General features: G+C 41.5%; 1 protein-coding gene across 4 annotated transcripts in view; it reads left to right on the top strand.

Moving 5' to 3' along the window:
• GRIN2A (glutamate ionotropic receptor NMDA type subunit 2A) overlaps nucleotides 1-22,358 on the top strand; it is a 427,129-nt gene that overhangs the window by 297,600 nt on the left and 107,171 nt on the right. The window lies entirely within an intron of this gene.

The raw sequence follows: 22,358 nt of genomic DNA, 5'->3' as shown, positions 1-22,358 counted from the left end.
TCTTATGTACCATACACGTCGTGACCTGGGTCAGAGAGGAGAGACATCGCAGGGAATTTACAGATGATCTCATACATACAATGACAGTATCTGGTCCAGCTGCCCTCCCTCCTCCTCCATAATTAAATGATTAAGTTAGTTGCTACAATTTCATATAAAGACTAGAATAAAAGAGATCAGAAAGCCTATGTTGTTATGTTGTTATCTTATTTTTTTGTTTTTTGACAAGCAATGCATGACCTCTGAACTACTTTAGCATCTTGAAATTTATCTTCACTTAGTACATCAAATGGAGGCCTGAGTGACCCTAGAGGGAAGAAAGATATACGATATGCTTTGGGAGATATAATGTAATTGACTGAAATCAGGGGGAAATACTATACAAATAAAAGCATTGACTTTGGGGAGACAATGACAGATTCCTAGAAAAGAACAGTGAGGAGGAAGCTTAGGAAAGTTTTGCATGCTACACCCAACGGCTATAAAATGCACAGCCTTTCAAGTGCACATGGGAAATCCACCAAAGTAGACTACATTCTGGAGCATAAAACAAAAGTCTCAATGTGTTTAGAAGAACTGAAATGATGGAGGATGCATTCTTTGATCATAAGAGCATTAAAATAAAAATTAGCAACAAAAATATATCTAGAAAATCCCCAAATGTTTGGAAATGGCAACACACTTCTAAACCACCTGTAGGTCAAAGAAGAAATCAGAAAGACATTAGAAAATGCTTTGGCTGGAATGATAATGAAAACACAAAATATCAAAATTTGAAGAATAAGATTGAAGGCATACTAAGAAATTCATAGCTTTAACTGCTTATAATATAAAAGGAAAGTGTGAATTCAGTGTCAATGATTTAAGCTTATAAATTTAGAAGTTAGAAAAGAGCAAAGTAAACAAATGAAGTAGGAGAAGAAAATAATAAATACAGGAGTAAAAATCAACAAGGTGGAACACAAGCCATAGAAAAAAAATCAACAAAGCCAAAAGCTAGTTCTTTGAAATGACTAATAAAATTCATAATCCCTAGCAATAATGATCACCCAAGGAGAGAAAACACAAATAAGCCAATGTTAAAAATGCAAGACGGACTATCACTTACACACACTACAGATCCTACAGGCATTAAAAAGATGAAAATAATATTATGAAAAATTTATGACAACAAATTTGACAATATAGATAAAATGGGCAAATTCTGAAGAAACACTATTTTCTACAACTGACATAAAGGAATTGACAATCTAAGTAGCTCAATATAGATAAAATGGGCAAATTCTGAAGAAACACAATTTTCTACAACTGAGATGTAGGAATTGACAATCTAAATAGCTCATATTTGCTGAAAAACTGAAAATATACCTAAAAACTTTCCCATTTTAAAAAGACAAAAGAGAAACTCCCAGCCCAGATGGCGTCGCTTTGTACTATAACAAACATTTAAAAGAAATAACAGCACTCTATACGAAGTTTTTCAATATGTTACTAATCATAATCTAATAATGTTTTTTAAAAAGGATAATACATCATGGATAAGTGGGAGCTATCTTAGGAATGCAAGATTCGTTTAACATTTAAAAATTAAACTAATTTACCATATTAACAGAGTAAAGGGGGAAATACGGTCATTTCAATAGATGCAGAAAAAACATTTGACAAAATTCAATATCCAGTTATGATAAAGATGGTAAATTCCTCAATCTGATAAAGGGTATCTATGAAAAACCTATAATATATATTATATATCTATTTATATGTATTATGCATATCATGAGATTATTTGACAATTTTTAAGTTTTTCTATTCTAAGTTATGGTACTGTGAATAAAATATATATGTTAAATAAGCTTATATCTTATTTAATGATGAAATAATGAAAATAGATCCACATAGGGACATTCAAATGATTTTTGATGAATGATTATGACAACAGGGAAAAGGAAAGTCTTTTTAATAAATGGTATGGGATTAATGGGCAATCTACGTGGAATAAAAAAAAACCTTGACCCATGGCTCACGTTATGCACAAATAAATCCTTAAGTAGATTGCAGGCTTAAATGTAAAAGATAAAACTATAAACTTTCTAGAAGAAAATATAGGAGAATATTTTTGTGATCTGTGAGCCTCAGATTTCTTAAAGCAAATATGAAAAACCATTCAGTAGTAGATAAACAGTACTTCATCACAATTAAAAACTTTTGCTCATCTAAAAACATTGTTAAGAAATAAAAAAGAGGGCTGGGCATGGTGGCTCACGCTTGTAATTCCAGCACTTTGGGAGGCCAAGGCAGGTGGACCACCTGAGGTCAGGAGTTTGAGACCAGCCTGACCAATATGGTGAAACCCTGTCTCTACTAAAAATACAGAAATTAGCTGGGCATGGTGGTGTGCACCAGTGGTCATAGCTACTTGGGAGGCTGATGCACAAGAATCACTTGAATCCAGGAGATGGAGGTTCCAGTGAGGCAAGATTGAGCTACTGCACTCCAGCCTGGGCAACAGAATGAGACTCCACCTCAGCCCCCCGAGTAGCTGGGATTACAGGTGTGTGCCACCACACCGGCTGATTTTTTATATTTTTGGTAGAGATAGAGTTTCACCATGTTGGCCAGGCTGGTCTCAGACTCTTGTCAAGTGATCCACCCGCCTTGGCCTCCCAAACTGCTGAGATCACAGGTGTGAGCTACGTTCCTGGCCAGAAACTGTGTGTTTTTTAAAAACAAATTTAGACATACACAAATCTTATCCAGCAATTTTACTCCTACTTATTTATCCCAAAGAAAGATAAACATATATCCAAAAAGTAATACTTGTACAAGAATGTTCATTGCAACTTTATTCATTATAGCAAGACATCAGAAATAATTCAAATGTCCAATCAACAAGGAAATGGATGAACAAATTATGTTATATTAATAAAATAGAATGGCCTGGTAATATGTGCAAGAGCATGGATGAATTGAAAAACATTATATGGAACCAAAGAAAGACATGAAAGATTATATTGTGTGGTTCCGTTTACATAAAGTTCAAGGAGAGGCAAACCTTCCCTACAGGGTTAGATACCAGAATAGTGGTTGCTTCTGTGGTTGAGTGCAGTTGACAGGACAGGGCACAGGGAATTTTCTGGAGTGATGGCAGTTATTTCCTATCTTGAACATTTGTCAAAAGGCGTTAAATTGTGACACAAGATCCATTCATTTTGTTGTATGTCATTGTGCTTAATTAAAAAAAAAAAACTAACTAAATTTGTTCTGGGTATGGTGAGTCACACCTGTAATCCTAGCATTTTGGGAGGCCAAGGCAGTCAGATTGCCTGAGCTCAGGAGTTCAAGACCAACCTGGGCAACATGACGAAACCAGGTATCTACTAAAATACAAAAAATTAGCCGGGCATGGTGATGGTGCCTATAATCCCAGCTACTCGGGAGGCTGAGGCAGGAGAATCACTTGAACCGGGGAGGCGGAGGTTGCAGTAAGCTGAGATTGCACCACTGCACTTCACCCTGGGTGACAGAGCAAGACTTTGTCTCAAAACAAAACAAAACCTTAACTCCTTCAGATTGGGATACCCAGCACAATTAGCTAACAGTTTTCACTGAGCGTTCATATTTAACCCGCTGACATGAATACCAATTATAATAAAAATATGCATTGCTTATTGATCACCTCTTCTATTGATCTTTCAGTTGATCCACCGAAGCCCTGACTTCATGGTTTGTCTATTCATTTTTTCATTCAACATATAGTTATTTAGTGCCTACTTTGTACCAGGCACTATTCTTGATGCTTGGAGTCCATCATAAACAAGAGAAAAATATTTTCTGTACTCAAGAAACTTAGATTCTATTTTGTACATGGAGGAGATGGAGTAGGCTGGGATTCTCTGGACTTCTGTCATGCTTAAGGAACGTGTTAGCATCTAGTTCACTGTCCTTGGTTTTAACCTCCTTTCTTCCCTCTTATATACCCTGTAGCCCACCATGCAGGTGATTTGCTATTCCATGAATGTATATACCGGGTTCCTTCATGCATTTGGGACTTTGAATATGCTTTTGTTGTTGTTGTTGCCTATAGTGTTTTATTGTATCATTACTTTCTTTTATCCATATTTCAAATCCTGATTTTCTTTTCTCTTACACATGTAAAGCCAAAATGCAATTCACATTTTTTTTCTAATCAGCCATAGGAGGTAGAGAACTGGAGCCTTTCTGCCTTATGTTGTTGGGTTTTGGGGTTTTCAACCTTTTGATGTTACACAATCTGCGATTCACTTTTGTAGCCGCCACATCATTCCCTTTGGTTGGTTTTAACCAGTCCTGGGGCAGGCTTGGCTCACACCTGTGAATTTTCTGTGCTACCTTAGAATCTGACTCATCTTCCAGGGAGCCGGTACACAAGGAGGCCACTGCAGTGCAGGTGACAGCTGCCCTTGATACACTCCATTTCCAAATACAGAAAATGCCTTTTAATATTTTGTAGGCCCTTCTTCAAATTCCTGTTGAAACATAGCAATTTCCCATAAAAGGCAGCTTGGGGAATTGCTGCTGAGTTGAGCTTAGAATGCACAAATGCTGCCTGTAGTTGTTCTATTCTCTTGGCACTCAGGGGATCTAGTGCTTCAGAAATAACTCTGTGTGCTTCTGTCTCGAAGAAAGAGAAAGCCAGTGGAGCAGGTAAATACCAGTCATGTTATCCTTAAAGCTGCCCCCCAGCACTACACGCTGGTACAGCAGGTCAACAGAGGGGAAGGACTGCCGAGGAGGGAGCTGTTATTCTGGGACTCGGAGGCAATTTCTTTTCATCTCTGAGGTCACCCGGTGGCGTCACTGGAAGCAGCAGCGTGTAATGAGGGTGTCTGGGAAAACACGACAATCCCTTAGAGGGGTGCTTGCTTTTTGCTGGGCCTTTGTATGTGGCTGGTGTGGATTATATAGATGCGGAGCACCAGGCCTGCCTGTATGCTGCAGACACAGAACTCAGGATGGAGCAAGCTTTCTCCTACAAATCGGGACTTTCATGCCTTTTCTCTCTCCCTTTTTCTTCAGTGATTTTGGCCTGCCTTGGAGTTTGATAAGTCCAAGGCTTCCCAGAGATGCTCAAAAACAAAACCCTAGATGCCTCAGCCTCAGCCTCAGAAGACCTTACAGCCTCAAATTCCTGGGCCTAAGGGGTCTTCCTGCCAATTAGCAGTCTAGGCCAGTACAACCAACGCCCTGTGTATGTCAGCTCTGTGGCCAGCAGTTCATTAGGTACCAGGGATGCTACAAGGATGCATAGGAAACCATCCCTCTTCTCAAGTAGCTCATAATAGAGAATTAAGCCAGCCCTGGGACAACTGGATATAAGTGCTACTGGCCGTAGGACCATCCCCAGCACACAGGGGAGAGAAGGGTAAACTTGGCCCAGTCAAGAAATTCTCTAGCCAGGTGTGGTAGTTCACACCTGTAATCCCAGCACTTTGGAAGACCAAGGCAGGCAGATCATGAGGTCAGGAGATGGGGACCATCCTGGCTAACATGATGAAACCCCGTCTCTACTGAAAATACACACACAGACACAAATTAGCTGGGTGTGGTGGCAGGCGCCTGTAGTCCCAGCTACTTGGGAGGCTGAGGCAGGAGAATGGCGTGAACACAGGAGGCGGAGCTTACAGTGAGCCGAGATCGCACCACTGCCCTCCAACCTGGGTGACAGAGCAAGACTCCATCTCAAAAAAAAAAAAAAAAAAAAAAAAATTCTCTAAGTGAGAATTTCTCACTTAGAGAAATTCTTTTTAAAGCTAGAGGCATTGGAGTTGGGCCTTGCGTAATAAATTGGATTTCTCTAGGATGAACTACTTATTCTACCTGAAAAAAAATGATTTGAGGATAATTCCATTTACTATTTTAGGGTTACAGTAGCTTTATTTTATTTTATTATTTATTTATTTATTTAGAGACAGAATCTCATACTGTCAACCAGGCTGGAGTACAGTGGCATGATCTCGGCTCACTGCAACCTCCGCTCCCTGGGTTCAAGAAATTCTCCTGTCTCAACCTTCTGAGTAGCTAGAGTTACAGACATGTGTAACCACTCCTGGCTAACTTTTGTGTTTTTAGTAGAGATGAGGTTTCACCATGTTGGCCAGACTGGTCTTGAACCCCTGACCTCAGATGATCCACTTTGGCTTCCCAAAGTGCTGGGATTACAGGCATGAGCCACTGTGCCCAGGCTTACAATAGCTTTAAAATGAAAATATATGTGTATTTATGCATACACCTATATACACATACAGGCTAGTTTTTAAAAATTTGTTTAAGTTAACAAAAAAAATTGTATATAATTTTACTGCACATGATGTTTTGATATATTTGTACAATGTGGAAAAGCTAGATTGAACTAATTAGTGTATCCCAGACTCACTTTAAAAGAGATATATATTGAGAAAGAGATATATAAATATTTTTGAAGTTTTGACTTCAAATATAAATAGGACAAAACACATAAATATTAAAGTAAAACAAGCATTTTATTCCCCAGAGAAGATCTAATTAAAGATGATACCGATGTTCAAGAAGGCATAAGCGAGACCCTTCCTTGTGTCTTCCTGAAGGAAATGTCACGTTCTTGCTCTGATGGGTCTGTTTTTCTTTTTGTTTTCATCACTGTGTTTACATTTGGTTTCAGGTGCATTTTGCACAGAAACATGACCAGATCTCTCCTTCCAGCCCAAATCTGTCTCATAACCTCCACACTTGCCTACAGAACCCCATGTGGCTGACCCACAGACACCCAATATCATCTTGTCCGAAGCCAAACTCATCATCTTCCTCCCACGAATATGCTTATTCGCCCGTGCCCCAACTCAGAAAGCTGTCTTCTTAGTCCCCAAGCTCTAGTATTCAGCTGTCACCTGCTCCTGATGTTCCTGCCCCTTCAAACATTTTTCCTCTTTGTCAAGGACACCCTTTCAATTGATTCTATATCTGGATAGCTCAAAGTGGGTCTGCCCTTTTCCACTTCATTTCTGCAGACCTGTAGACTAACTCATAAGAGTGTTAACGGCTTGCTTTGGCATTGTTTGTTTGCCTGTTCGTCTTCGCTTAGAGTAGAAGCCCCAACAGGGGAAGGTCTGTTCCTTTCATCTGCGTTTTTTCAGCTTCACCACAAGGGTTTGGGCCTGGTGCACAAATGGACCCCTCTATGATCTGTTGGTATCGACGACTTCAGCCGCCATTTATTAACAGCTACTCTGTATCAATAACTATGCTGAGAATTTTACATTCATGATCTCATTTAGTCATCTAAGTAGGTGTTGTTTATTTAATGGCTCTTCTAAAGTAGGTATTTTTCTCCCTGCTTCAGAGATAGAAATTCTGGTTCAGAGAAGCTAGTGACCAGCTTCAGATCCCCCAGCTGGTGTGTGGTGGTAGAAGGATGTAAGTGGAGGTCTGCCCCACCCCAAAGGCTGTGTTCGCCACCACTACATCATGTGGACCAACTGGCAGTGGGGAGGAGGTATTCTAGAGGAGAAATTTAGGGAGTTCCTCCTACCCTTAGAAAGGTGTCTGCTTCCTTTCCTCTCACTGGAGGCAGGAGATTTGGCCTGAACCCAGCTATTGAGAACTCAGGGTATAGACATTTATTGCATCTCCCAGACCTTGTAATTTTTAATTTTTTTTAGAGACATGGTCTCACTCTGTTACCAGGCTGGAGTGCATAATCATACCTCACTACAGCCTCAAATTCCTGGGCTTAAGGGGTCTTCCTGCCTCAACCTCCCAAGTAGCTGGGGATACAAGTGCACACCACCTTGCCTGGCTAATTTTTATTTTTTTTGCAGACACAAGGTCTTGCTATGCTGCCTGGGTTGGTCTCAATCTCGTAACCTCAAGCAATCCTCCCATGTTGATCTCCCAGAGTGCTGGGATTACAGGCATGAGGCACTGCACCTGGCCTCTTCTGTTTTTTGGTCTACAGTAGTTTCATCTTCCAATCTGTCTCATTACGGGAGGGGATGCACCCTGTATGTTGTGTCTTGTGTGAAATAAAGTAGATTCCAGTTATAGGATTCCTAGTGCAGATATGATAAAGGAGATCTTACAAAAGCTGTGATTACTCTTTTGAGTCTGTGGTTCTGACTGTGGCGTATCAATGTGCTATCAGGTCTGGTGAGGCATGGTGATGCATGGAGTGCAGTTATTACATGATGTGATTTTTAATTACAGAATGCCATAGCTCCCCCCATCTAAATTATTGTATTTTAACTTTCCCATCACTACTACTACATTTAGCCTAGAAGGGTCCAGTGAGTGTCAAGATCTCAAAACATGCAGGCTATTAGTGTGAGTTTGCCCCTGTGTTTGTGTGTGTGTATGAGATATCAGTAGTCTTCAAAAAAGTTCATCCAGCCAAAGGATGGAAGTATTTTTGCAAACATGGTTCTTGACTTCTGCGCACACATTCCAGTGAAGATTATGTAAAAGAAATCATGAAGAAAAATTGTAGTTGTGAAGACACCCTGTAAATGACAATTGATAGAATGATTATGTGGATTGCTAAAACTGAAGTGCATTGTGACACATTCTACCAGCAGGCAGAAACATATCACGACTCACTTTGCTTAGAAAGACAATAGCAACCCATTGGTAAAGCCATGAATTCTGACCACGGCTAGCACTGAGAGCTCATGGTGTGTTTTCAGTTTCTCCTTTACTATTATATCTCTGTCAATAGCAGAGGCTCAGTAAGTATTTGTAGAATGAATGGAAAGGCCCTTTTCCCCGTTAACTTCCCCAAATGAGGAGCATCTTTCAGTATGGTCATTTTATACCTGTGATTCCTTGGGCTACCTAGATTAGAATCACCTTGGGAAAAATGTAAAGGCCTTAGCCCTGCCTCAAATCTATGGAATCAGCATTTCTGATTCTGAATCTGCATGTTTTTTTAAGCCTCCCTAGTGATTCTCATGCCCATTAAAGATGTAAAGCTACTGCTTTAGGGCATGGACTTACTCTGTGTAACCCTGAAATGCTTTTATGTAGGTCATCCTGTTATCAAGATTCTTGCTTCTTAGCTTTTGTGCCTCTTTATTCCTTTGGAATACACAGCTCAGTAGCAATGCTTAGGAGAAACTATAGAGGGAAAAGAAAGAAGGAATTTGGAGTCTTTTTGCATCTTGAATAATTTCTGGTAAATGAGAGAATAACAAGGCAAAATAAAACACTGTTTATAGATGTAGCTTAGTACCTGTTATCTAGATTTTTCTCAATAAATATTAAGTTATTAAATGATTTTTTTGTTAACATTTTGTCCCATCAACAGAGATAACAGAACTTAGGTTGCTATATAATCCATATTTATTCACACACTTACTTGATCAAAGAAAATTTCCAAGCACCCACTATGTGCAAGTCATATCTGGGGGTTGCAAAGCAGATAAAACATCTGGTTTTAGAGTCTAACAGGGCACTAAGAGATGCTCATAACTGCAGGAGAACAAGTGAGGTGCCATAAAGATGTTTTGGAAACTCCAGGGTGTTGAGAGAAGAGAGATGTTATAGGGAGGCAGAAGAATCAAGGGCGTTTGTACGGAGGACTTCTCGTTTGAACAAGGTCTCAGAGAATAAGCAAGATTTGGATTTCTGAATATGTGTGAGAAGGCCATTCCATGTCTTCTCACACATACGTGGGAAGACTGAAAGTCAGGTTCAGAGGCACGAGTGCCCAAGGCCCATCTGGAGAAGTTCAATGTGATTGAAACATAGCTGTGTGGTATGCAGAATTCTAAGAATGGTCTCCACTCGGCCTTTTCTAAGCCTGTCCTCTGGGAGTATGTGATATGATGAGCTGTCACTCCTGTGGTTTTATTAGGCCACATGGCAGAAAGGACTTCTCAGTTGACTTTGAGTTACTCCAAAGGGAGATTATTGGGGTGGGCCTCACCCAATCACCTGAGCCCTTTAAAAGTAGAATGTTTTGTGCAGCTATTAGGTTGGTGCAAAAGTAATCGTGGGTTTTGCCATTTAAAAAAAATAGTGAAAACTGCAGTTACACTTGCACAAGCCTAATAGTTGGAGAAAGAAATTTGGAGTGTGAGAAGGCTTAGTCTCATTTCTACATTTGAGGATGGAGGGGGCTCCATGATAAGGAATGCAGGAGCCTCTGGGCGCTGAGATTAGTCCCTAGCTGACCTCAGACATATAACCCCAAGGAGCTGAGCTTGCCCAACAATCTGAGTGAGCTTGGAAGTGGATTCTTCCCAGATCCTCCAGATATGAGTCCAGCCTGGGTAGGGCCATGATTTTGGCCTTGTGACACCCGGAGCCAAAACCCAGCTGAGCCCACTAGGACTTCTGACCTGCATAACAGTGAGATCATAAAAAGGTGTTGTTTCAAATGGCTAAGTTTGAGGCAATTTGCTATACAACAATAGAAGACTAGTACAAATCTTTTGAAGGAAACTTTATGTGGGTAAAGGACTATGCTAGAATTTGAATGATAGGTTATGGCACTTAATTCAGTAATCTTCAGGGCACTTTTGAAGAGCGTGAGATGAGAGAACAACATAAAAAAAAATCACATTTGTTTAACATTTATTAGGTGCTAAGCATACATCTAATCCTCATATCAGGACTGTAATACAGATACAGCTATTACCCTCTTTTGCAAATGGAGGGAATGAAGCTCAGAGAAATTCAGTAACTCAGTCAGAGTCACAGAGCTAGTAACTTTCAAAGCCAGGATTTGGAACCCAATCATCTGCACTCTTAAACATGAACTACACTGCCTCTTTAAAAGGAAAATGGTGATTGTCAAGAATCTGGGAAATTTTCTAAGGGCCTATTTAAGTGGCTTGGGTTAGAGGGAATAGAGATGTGGAGAGGAATTGTGGCCATGGAATCTGAGAGAAATTTCAGAAACAGAACTGAAAGTCATGGCATTGGCTGCACTGATTCTCCAGGAGATACGTGACAGAGGGGAATTAGATAGATTAAAAAAAAATTTTTTTAGGTGTAAGTCTCTAATTAGGTATATTCAGATTAGGTATTTCTAGAAGAGCTTTGCTATGCCTGTAAATAACTTTGTTCATCTCTCACCCTTCGCTGTCATCCTCCTTCCTTTCCTCTCTTCTTTTCTTTTCTTCTCCCAAATCCATATTTAAAGGCAAGTTCCTTTTTATAAAATGGATTTGGTAATATCAACCTTAGCAGAGTCTGTGTGGAATTTAATTTGTTTCCTTATATAATGATCATTAAGTTTCTTAAATAATGTGAGCCATAGAGAGGGAAAATTGAGCCATTACAAAACATTTAAAATTATCTGTGCATCAGGATTTAGCAAAGGTGAATATAAATAAAATAATCATCTGACTTCCCTAGAGTCACGCATAGTGACTATTTTAAATACTCACACAGTACAATATGTTAGGTCACAGTGAGGAAAATATAGTAGATCTCTAGCAAATTAACACATTCAACTGAAGCAAGTGATGCCATCTCCTAAAGCATGTGTGCATGTGTGTGTGTGTGTGTGTGTGTGTGTGTGTGTGTGTGTGTGTGTGTCTGACTTGCACTGGTTCTTTTGTTGTTGTTATTGTTGCAGTTGTAACATCAACCCAACTCCAAAAAGAACAGCAGTTGAACAGGCGCTCTCCTGCAGAGCAACATTCTGCTGAAAGTTTTTCAGATTTGAGAAGTTACAACAACAACAAAAATGCAGTTCATAGAAAAGACATCTGTACGGGAACATACGTTGACAGGAATGCTAATGATAAAGATGATTAATGATGATGGTGTTGATGATTGATGATGGTGATGATGGTGATGTTCTTGATGGATGGGATGATCATGAGGGCAGCAGCTACCATTAGTTGAGCTCCCACTATGTGTCAGACACCATGCAGAGTGTTTTCAATGTGTAATCTTGTCTCATAATCAGTCTCCCAACATTCTCTGCATTTTCTCATATCTAAAAGGGAGGCAATAATAGTACTTACCTCCTAGGTTGTTAGGATAATTAAACAAGGTAATATATCAGGTGCTTAGAACACTGACACTTAGATGCCAGTTCCAAGTATAATTATTTCTATCCTCATGTTATAGGAGAGAAATTGGAAGCAACATGGGTTGAATGACTTGTCCAAGGTCATACAGTGGTAAAGGCAGGACTTCAGCTCAAGCAGTATTTCAGTAGAGGCAGAGTCAAACATTCGGTCATACGGAATATCCATCTCCACCCCAGTCACAACCCCAAATTGTTAAGGATCTCTCTGAGGGTGATGGGAGCATGATTAAGCTGACAGGTGGTATAAATGTAAGACAAAAGCTACACCCTTGCTAGTTTTCCATTGCCATCAATTATGAAAATGAGTGGATTATTTAAATGATCTCAGATGAGTAAATTATTCAAAGAGCCTCTCAGAAATATTTCTAGAAACTCCTGAATAGAGTGACAAAAACCATTTTGATTTTCTGACAGGGTCATCTGCTCATCTGTGTTGTAGAGGAACACAAAGCCCTGAGGAAGCACGGAAAATGGGAGAGAGAGAGTGGGGAGGAGTGGGGGGGAGAGGGCGGCAGGGAGGGGGTAGGGAGGGAGAGCAGGACAGGGAGGGGGAATGGGGGAGAGGGAAAGAGGAGGAAAGAGTAAGGGGGAGAATGAGAGAGGGAGGGGGAGAAAAGAAGGGAGAGGGAGAGGAAAGGAGGGAGAGGCAGAGAGGTGGGAAAGGGAAGGGAATAAATAGAGAAGGGTTGGAGAGAGGGAAGAGAGAGCGGGAGAAGGGGAGAGAGCGAGAGCGAGAGAGAGAGAGAGGAAGACAGAATTGGGGAGAGGAAGGGGGAGAGAGAAGGGGGAAGAGGAGATGAGGGAGAGGGAGAGAACAAAGAAACAGTGAACCTTAAGGCAAATTTTCTTTTCTAACTATGTTCCCTGGAATGCTGATTCCTTTCAGAACCTTGAGTGCCACCAGGATCTCTGGGTGGGTGGGGGGCTTATGAGGTAAGACCCAGCTTCAACCGGAGATGGCAAAGCTTCATCTGATTGATATGTTGAGGTTCAAAGTGAGCTTCCATTTGAGGAGAAATAAAATATTTCTAAAACAAGTTTGAAAGCAAGTAGAGGAGAAGGGGATCCACTTTAGTAATTGTCTGAATATGACGTAAGCATTTGTTGAGCACCTATTCTATACCAAAACTTACAGTATGCCCTTTTGTACTTATTATTTCACTTTAGCCACATAATTACCCCATGAAGTGAGTCTCTGATTTCATATTTGAGTCATGCAAACTTACAGATATTCTATGATTTTTAAAAAATTAATAACTGAGAAAGGATTCAAATTTAGGTCTTGTGAGTCTCCAAGTTTGGTGCTTATTCCAGTACTTTGCACAGTTCCTAGGATGAATGATGGAAATTTTTATATAGGATCTGGAGATTTGTAGGGATAGTATCTGCCTTGGAGGTTGAGTGGAAGTTGGGGGCATGACGATACCTAGGCTTTTGTGTGGACTTAACTCTTATTCTTTAGGACAAAGTAACTATAAACTATGACTGTCTCTGATGGGATTGAACCATTTTCCCATCCATTTATCCACCCATCCACCCAGCTAGTCATCCAAAAATCAATCATCTAATAAACCATCCATCCATTCATCAACCCATCAGACCAACTGTAATTCATCCAGCCATATGGTCATCCATTCACTCTTGAACCCACCCACTTACCCACTATTGATCTGTTTACCAAGAATTCACTGATTACTGACTCAGTGCCAGGCCTGTGGTAGGTACAGATGAAACAGAGATGACTAACAAAATATCCCTGGGATTTTAGGGAATGTTGGGATGATCAGACCCAACACCAGGCCATGGGGGCTACGAAGTCCAGCGGAGTCAAAAGAATGAGAAAAGACAGGTTAAGAGTACATAAGGTGGGTCCAGGGAGCCAATGCTAGTATGGAGGCTGTGAAGACCCTGAGCTCTGGAAGCCCACAGTATTTATTGGTGATCAAACAAAGAAGCAGGTGGTGAGGACGTGCAGATGTGGGGGTAAACAGGTCGAGGACGTGAGGATGTAGGGGTAGAAAGGTAGCAGTGCATCAAGCGTAGCTGTGACAGTTTAGCATTTTCTTTGATGCATATGTAATATGCTCTGCTACCTGAAGTAATGGAGAACATATTTATGAGCCTGGGAGAGTAAGAAGCAAGGAGCCAGCAAGTCTGTGCACATTCCAGAGGCCCTGAGGGATTTTATGCCCTGAGTCTCGGATTGCGTCCAAGCCACGAGGGGTTTTATGCCCTGGGCTTAGATTGTGGTGCAGCAGGGCAGCCTTCCACCCTTTGGCACAGAGCTTGGTGTTCCAAAGGCCACGAGAGGATTTAGACCCTGGCCCCAGGACATGTTCCAAGACTCTTTTACATTGTGACAGACAAGCTAGTCCTGCCTCAGCTCTTCTACCAACAGGGAATTTATAACGTAGTGGGAGAGACAGGGAAATGCACTGCTAGTTACCACATTGTGAAATGAGCGGGAACAGGAGAGGTGCACATGGCACACTGTGACAACTACTTCAGCCTGGGCACTGGGAAGGTGAAAAGACTTCCTGAAAGAGCTAAGCTAGGACCCAACTCCTAAAGGATAAAGAAGAGTTATCCAAAGGGTGACAGTCATCTGATCCATTCTAGTAACTGAACCACAAACATTATTTTTCTTTATTTCGCATTGCATCTGATAGCAGCAGCTAGATTTTTTTCCCCTACCCCACCCACAATTACCAGAGCTCAGTGGCTGCTGTCTGGACCTGTTTCTCATTTTCTTTCCATTGTCTCTGTTCTATTGTTTCCCCATTTGCCTGCTGATGGAACAGACAAGAAGGACATCTGTCCCTAAGAAAAGGGACAGAACAGGGAGGTGCTGCCCCCAGCAATCTGCTTCTGGCTACAAGTAGCTCTGTCAGGCTGCCTCTGTAGCTACGATTTGGTTTCCTTATCCGTGCCATTGGCAGCAGAAGCTTCCCATTCCACCACCCTGTTTTTCTTGGCATTGGAACCTGGCTTGGAACAGGGGGAGAAATAGAGATAAAAAGAGGTTGCATATTCTCAGCATTGATCTCTAAGCTGTGGAGGATTTAATGTGCTTTCTAAACTCTTAAGACCTTGTACCTTGAGATAATTATCCATATTTTATTAAAAAAAGATGATGATGATTGTGGCCTACGGGCTATAGATTCACTAATTTGATTCCCCCACAAACACCTTTGTAAGAGATGGGAGGCTGCAGTGAGGAGCTACCTGTAGTCCCAGCTACTTGTGGGGGCTGAGGCCAGATAACTGCTTGAGCCCAGTAGGTCAAGGCTGCAGTGAGCCATGTTCATGCCACTGCACTCCCTGGAGTGGCTCACTGCAGGCCTTGACTTCCTTGGCTTGAGCAATTATCTGGCCTCTGCCCCTCAAGTAGCTGGGACTACAGGCGTGTGCCACCACACCTGCCTAATTTTTTTTGTTTATTTTGTAGCGACATGGTTTCGTCAGATTGCCTAGACTGGTCTCAAACTCCTGAGCCCAGGCAATCTGCCTGCCTTGGCCTCCTGAAGTGCTGGGATTACAGGCGTGAGCTACCGCACCCAGCCTTGATCCTCTTTTAACAGATATTCAAGATGAGTATGATCACTCCTTTCCCTTCCCTCCAGTTACATATGAAGACAGTGAGGCTCTAAGATGATTGCTGATTTGCTCAAGGTTACAAAACAAGTATATGGCAAAGTCTAGATTCTAGCTTAAGTCTGCCAGACTGCAAAGTCCATTTTGTTTCTACAGTACCTTATGGTAGAGATGGGTGTTGTTTGTATATCAGTAGTGAAGGCTGTCAGTGCTTTAATTATGAAAACTCCTGTTGGGGGTCCCCCCATCCCTGCACAGTTCATGTGCCCCCAGTGTTGGCAAGAAGGACTATTATAGGTACAAGATTCCCCGCTGAACCACATGTCTCTTTCTGAGCTCGGCTCAGAGCATCCCGCTGAGTTGTATGCAAATCTGCCTCCTAATCAGTCTCTTGCATCTTTGTGCAAAACGAATCAGCATTCCTCTGCACATCTAAAGATGTAAATCAGTCCCCACCCCTGCAGTAAACTGTTCCTTTATTCCTTATTACTCCACCGTATGGTTAGTTATCTAGCCATTGTCTTTTGAAAACGTGCTTTAAAACTCATCAAAATCATATTCCTGGAGTCTATATTCCTTCCATTTAAATTATAATTCTGCAAATTAGAAAGACTGAGTGGGCCTGTTTGAGATGGAAAGAGTAGAGGCTGGGCCATCTTGATTTCCCTGGATGTGAAGAAAGACTCTGTTGGAAATGCCCATGAGAAAAAAATCTAAAGTTGGGGAAAAACAAGGGAATCAACTCTTACCCCCTTGAAGGGAGATGTAGAATGACTCAAAGAAACCAATGGCCTCTCACTTATGTTGTCTTTAACTTTAAAATTGAAACAAACAAATTTGAATCAAAAGAACCCTAATTCCTATTGGTTCCCACCCTGGTGGCCTCTATGTGATCTAGCAGATTATAGCTGATGGCATATTTTTTCCTTCCACAATTAAAGTGTGTTTGAAGAAACTAGGACAGGCCGATCTAACATAGCAAAGGGGGGCAACAATTAGTTTTGGGTATCAGATCCTGGCATCCATGCTGTATACAGGGAAAGCAGAAACATTTAGCTGCTTTTACCAGGTGAAGAGACAGATTCAGAGAAGAGACTTGTTCAACCTTCTTCTGCAAGAATTGTAAACATCCCACTCCACTTTTTGGTTTTGCTTTGTTTTCTCTAAGACCAAGAAAGATTCCACAGATGTTTCTTTTGTGTTTGTTTGTTGTTGTTGTTGTTATTGTTGTTTAGAGATTGGGGGGGTCTCACTTTGTTTCTCAGGCTGGTCTCAAACTCCCAAGCTCAAGGGATTCTCCTGCCTCAGCTTCCCAAAGTGCTGGGATTACAGGTATGAGCCACTGCACCCAGTCTCACTCCACTTTTGGCATTGAAGTTGGTAACTTGAATCAACACAGCAAGATTTGGATGTTTTTGTTTGTTTGTTTGTTTTGTTTTGTTTAAATGTATGGGGTACAAGTGTAATTTTGTTACATGCATAGATTGTGTAGTGGTGATGTCAGGGCTTTCTGAGTATCCATCTCACAAATAACATACATTGTATCCATTAAGTAGCCTTTCATCAGCCTCTTCCCTCAGCCTCCTCCCTCACACCCACTTGCCTTTCTGAGTCTCCATTGTCTATCATTACACATTCTGCATCTAAGTGTATGCATTATTTAGCTCCCACTTACAAGTGAGAACATGCAGTATTTGTCCTTATTTCTTTTTCTTTCATTCATTCTTTTTTTTTAACCCCTGACACAGGGTCTTGCTTTGTTGCCCAGGCTGGAGCATAGTGGTGCAATCACGGCTCACTGCAGCCTCAAACTCTTGGGCTCAAGTGATCTTCCCACCTCAGCCCCACAAGTAGCTGGGACTATAGACACGTGCCACCATGCCTGGCTAGTTTTTCTGTTTTTGTTTTGTTTTGGTTTTGTAGGGATAGAATTTTGCCATGTTACTCAGGCTGGTCTCAAACTCCTGAGCTCAAATGATTCCCCCACCCCTCTACTTGGCCTCTTTAAGTGCTGGGATTAAAAGCATGAGCTAGTCTGGCCTAGTATTTGTCTTTCTGTGTCTGAGTTGCTTCACTTATGATTGTGGTCTCCCAGTTCCATCCATGTTGCTGCAAAAGACGTGATTGGATTCTTTTTTATGGCTAAATAGTATTCCATTGTGTATATATACCACATTTTCTTTATCCAGAGATTTGAGTTTCATTACCAAAATGACTTGGAGGATTTGCATTGAGGCATTGTCATCTCATTGAAAATGGATGAGGATTCAAAAATCACAGATGGGACATCTATCAAGTCATACTATAAATCAGTGGGGACAGAAGCTGGAAACACATGGTCTGATCAGAAGCTCAAAATACAAAGTCAATGCCAAGAGATAAAGTGACTGGTCTATGCAGGCAAAGAGAGAACAGCATCGTGGTCAGGAGAAATGGGCTGGTGCTTTCCTCCCCTGTTTCACTGAGCATGGCACCGGTTAGGGGAGCTGAGCTATCTAGGGGTAGAGAGTGAGTTTGATCAACATTTACGCTGTTGAGTCTGGCCAAGGATAAGAGTTGTGAGACTCAGGCTAACTCTGGAAATCCATCATTCTTTGTTTCCAACAGCAAAATGGAGCTAATGATAATACCCACCCCTTGGGGTTCCTGTGAGGATATTAAAGCCACCATTTATTAAATGCATTTTGTAAGTCAGAACTTTAGATACATGATCTCTCTTAACTCACACAAAATCCTGATGATATTGGTACTATTATTGCCCCTATTTTATAAATGAGAAATCCAAGGAACAGAAAGCACGTTAATTTCCGCTAACCTGAACCGTATTCTGAACCCCATTTGTCTGACTCCGAAGCCCATGCTTTGACTGCTAACTTCTGCTACTTTCTTCATTCAAATTCTACAATGCAGGTGAAATCATGCCATGTTGCGGGAGAGGGAGAATTTAAGTGGGAAACAAATGGAGCTTAGTTTTCCTATATCATTCCAAAAAAAAAAAAAGGCTCATAGTTTTTAAACTCTGACTCCATCACAGGTCCTGAGCCAACCACATTATGTACATTACCACATTTTATGTTCACTACAACCCCAAATGGTACGTATTATTTCATAGATGAGAAAAATGAGGACCAGAGAAGTGAATTAATTGGAACATGGTCACCCAGCCACTTCATGGCTCAGAGGCATCATAAATGATATACATGCCAAGTATCTAGCATGAGGCCTGGAACATGGCTAAAAAGACCTTAATAAACAGGAACTATTATGCATATACAAAGTGCGATCTAGACTGTAGACTTCTAGACTTTTAAATGGCACTATTAGGGTTGTTTTATCTTTTTTTTTTTTTTTCTCATTTTCAGTGGATTTCTAAAAGTCTATTGACAGCATTCTCTTTTCTCAAAGGACCTGGGTCCACAGTTTTAGAGACACGCCTCTTCAAGGAGTTCTTTAAGTCCTGCCTATGTATGAATATCTTGCAACACATACAGTTAAGCAAGTCCTCGTCCAGGAGCCAGAAAACTGTTTCTGGTTCTTTCACATATTTGCTGCAACTTATGAGTGAGGCTTGGTGGTTGACAGGTGAGGAAGTGGTGGATTGACTCACAGTTGGGGGAAGGGTGGGGCCAGGTGGGTGTGACAGGAGGACAAAATGGGAGCAGGAAAATTGTGGGCACGAAATCTGTTGCTGTGATAAAGAGATCTGGGCTGTAATAGGGAAGAAATGGAGGGTCACAAATGAGCAGATTGATTGGGAGAAAATAGAGGAGTCCAGAGCCCAGAGGTCAAAATGACATTGGAAAAGAGACATGAGAATAGTCCTTAAATTTGAAAGTTACTTGAGCCAGGCACGGTGGCTCACGCCTGTAATCCTAGCACTTTGGGAGGCTGAGGTGGTTGAATTGCCTGAGCTCATGAGTTTGAGACCAACCTGGGCAACACGGTGAAACCTTATCGCTACTAAAATACAAAAAATTAGCCAGGCATGGCAGTGTGCACCTGTAGTCCCAGCTACTCGGGAGGCTAAGGCAGGAGAATCGCTTGAACCCAGGAAGTGGAGGTTGCAGTGAGTTGAGATCACACCACTGCACTCCAGCCTAGGCAACAGAGCGAGACTCCATCTCTACAAAAAAAAAAAAAATAAATAAGAAAAAAATAGTTGTTTGAAGGAACATCAGTTTACCACTCTGCAAAATTGTAATAATATCTCTTTCATCTGTATGTGACTCTGTTGTGATGGTCAAGTGAAATGAGAAAATAATCAGCAACTTGTAGCCCGTAAAGAGCTATATTAACTCTAGGACTTTTGTATTATTATCCACATAATGACACACAGCTTTCTGGCTAGGATGTGTTTACCAGTGTATCAATTATCTGAAATTTCCATCTTTTTTTTTCTATTTCTTTTCATTTTTTTCCCCAATACAGCTTCTTAGCCAGGTGAACACTAGCAAGTATATGCATAAGGTCACACCGTTTGACACAAGGATCCAAGAAAGCTTGGGTTACATTTATAGTTAAGAAATTAATGGTATGCGTTAATCATGCAGAACCTCAAACTAGCAAATGGAATCAAAAATAATTGCCAGGCCTTTGGATTTATTGGTAGAGTGAAAATAACACCCAGTGGCTTTTGGCAGGGCCTTCTTCTCTGTGCACAGAATTATATTAACAGATGATATTATTTCTATCCAAAATAGAGAGCAGTAAGTGAAAAGCAGATCTGTCTCCTCTTAGAGCAGGGGAAGAAAATCCAAATACATTTCCTTAGTGTCATTTTGGCATACAAGCTCTGGGCCTGGAATTTTGGTAAAAGCAATGCCTTGCTCTTGCCTGTTCTGGAGTTGTACCAGTGTCCTCCATTCAACTTACAAGAACATGCACATCGTAGGTGGGAAGGAACCTTGACTAAATACCTTCGGTGGGCCAGACATCTGACAGCTGGTTCACAAACATGAGTTAATGTCATCTTTCTAAGATCCCCATATATAATAAAACACCTAATCCTGGTTGAATAGGGACTACGTGACAGATAGTTCAAGAACTGCCTTGCAGTTACAACTTTCTTTATTTCCATGAAAATAATATCATGTGATTACGCGTATTATGCCCACATTACATATGAGGAAATTGGTGTCCAAGAAGTAAAATTAGTCAAGTTCACAAAGCTGGTAAGCAGAAGAGCTGGGAATTCAGGTCCAGATGTGGCTGACTTCAAAATCCACATCGTTTTCAGGGCCTATTACCAGAAGAGGTCATTAAAGTTGATAATTGACTGCAGGAAGATCATAGTTATGGTGGTCATATTGGTACCTCTATGTGTTAACTTGTCTGTTTTATTTATTTATTTAGAGACAGAGTCTTGCTGTGTTGCCCAGGCTAGAATGCATTGGTGTGATCTGGGCTCATTGCAACCTCTGCTTCCCGGGTTCAAGCGATTCTCATGCCTCAGCCTCCCGAGGAACTGAGATTGCAGGCATGTACCACCACACTCAGCTAATTTTTGTATTTTTAGTAGAGACAGAGTTTTGCCATGTTGCCCAGGCTGGTCTCAAACTCCTGGCCTCAAGTGATCCTCCTGCCTCGCCTTCAAAGTGCTGAAATTACATATGTGAGCCACTGCTTCTGGCTAACTTGTTCATTTAATAGGTATTTGTGTAAGCAGCCCTGGGCTGGGTGCAAGGGACACAAAGGCAAACAGAACACAGTCCCACCCTCAACGAGTCCGCTGGCACAGACAGATGAGTGTGCGGGTCTCACAATACCTGGTGAGGTAGGGAAAGGAGAGGCCACCTGCCCAGTTTTATGGGATTGGAGGCTGCTTCCCAGAACAGCTGCCCTCTGTGTTGAGTTGTGAAGGACACAGGAGAGTGCCAGGCAGAGAGTGGGAAGGGGTTTTCTAGGCAGGGTGAGTAGCATGTTGAAACCTGGCACTGAGAAAAAAGCTCGATGTACTCAGAAGCCTGTCATTAGTTCTGTGTGATTCATGAATTGATGTGGGGCAGGGCTGGAACCAGGAGTTGGTTGTTAAAATGAGGCTGTCATGATTGCAGAGGGATAGGAAGACCTGGGGAAGAGGCCAGGTCACTTAGACCATGGTCAGGCATTTTCACTTGATTCCAGCTGCAGTGGGGAACCATTAAAAGGCCATAAGCTGGGGAGTAGAAGGGCCAGATACACAGAGATACACAGTGATGGTTTGGGCTAGGCATGGTGGCTTATGCCTGTAATCCCACCACTTTGGGAGGTTGAGGCGGGCAGATCACCTGAGGTCAGGTGTTTGAGGCCAGCGTGGCTAACATGGCAAAACCCCATCTCTACTAAAAATACAAAAATTAGCCGGGTGTGGTAGTGTGCACAGATAATCGCAACTACTCGGCAGGCTGAGGCATAAGAATCGCTTGAACCAGGGAGGTGGAGGTAGCATTGAACTGAGATAGTGCCACTGCATTCCAGCCTGGGAGACAGAATAAGACCCTGTCTCAAAAAAATAAAGAAAAAATAAAGTGATGGTTTGGGCTGTTGCTTAGAAGATGCGCTGAAGAGCAGTCTACCAGAAGCAAGAAGGCCAGGTAAGAAGCTGAGGCATAAATTAGTGAGAGAGGTGAAGACCTGGATGAGGGTGGTGGCTGTGAATTAGGAAAGAAGTCAAAAATGTTCAAATATTAGAACTAGCAAGGCTTGGTGACTGATTTAATATATATGGGGG

The sequence above is a fragment of the Piliocolobus tephrosceles genome, chromosome 17 (genome assembly GCF_002776525.5).
Source record: "Piliocolobus tephrosceles isolate RC106 chromosome 17, ASM277652v3, whole genome shotgun sequence".
NCBI lineage: Eukaryota > Metazoa > Chordata > Mammalia > Primates > Cercopithecidae > Piliocolobus > Piliocolobus tephrosceles.
The sequence above is the reverse complement of the archived record's forward strand: the minus strand, read 5'-3'. Positions and strand labels throughout refer to the sequence as shown.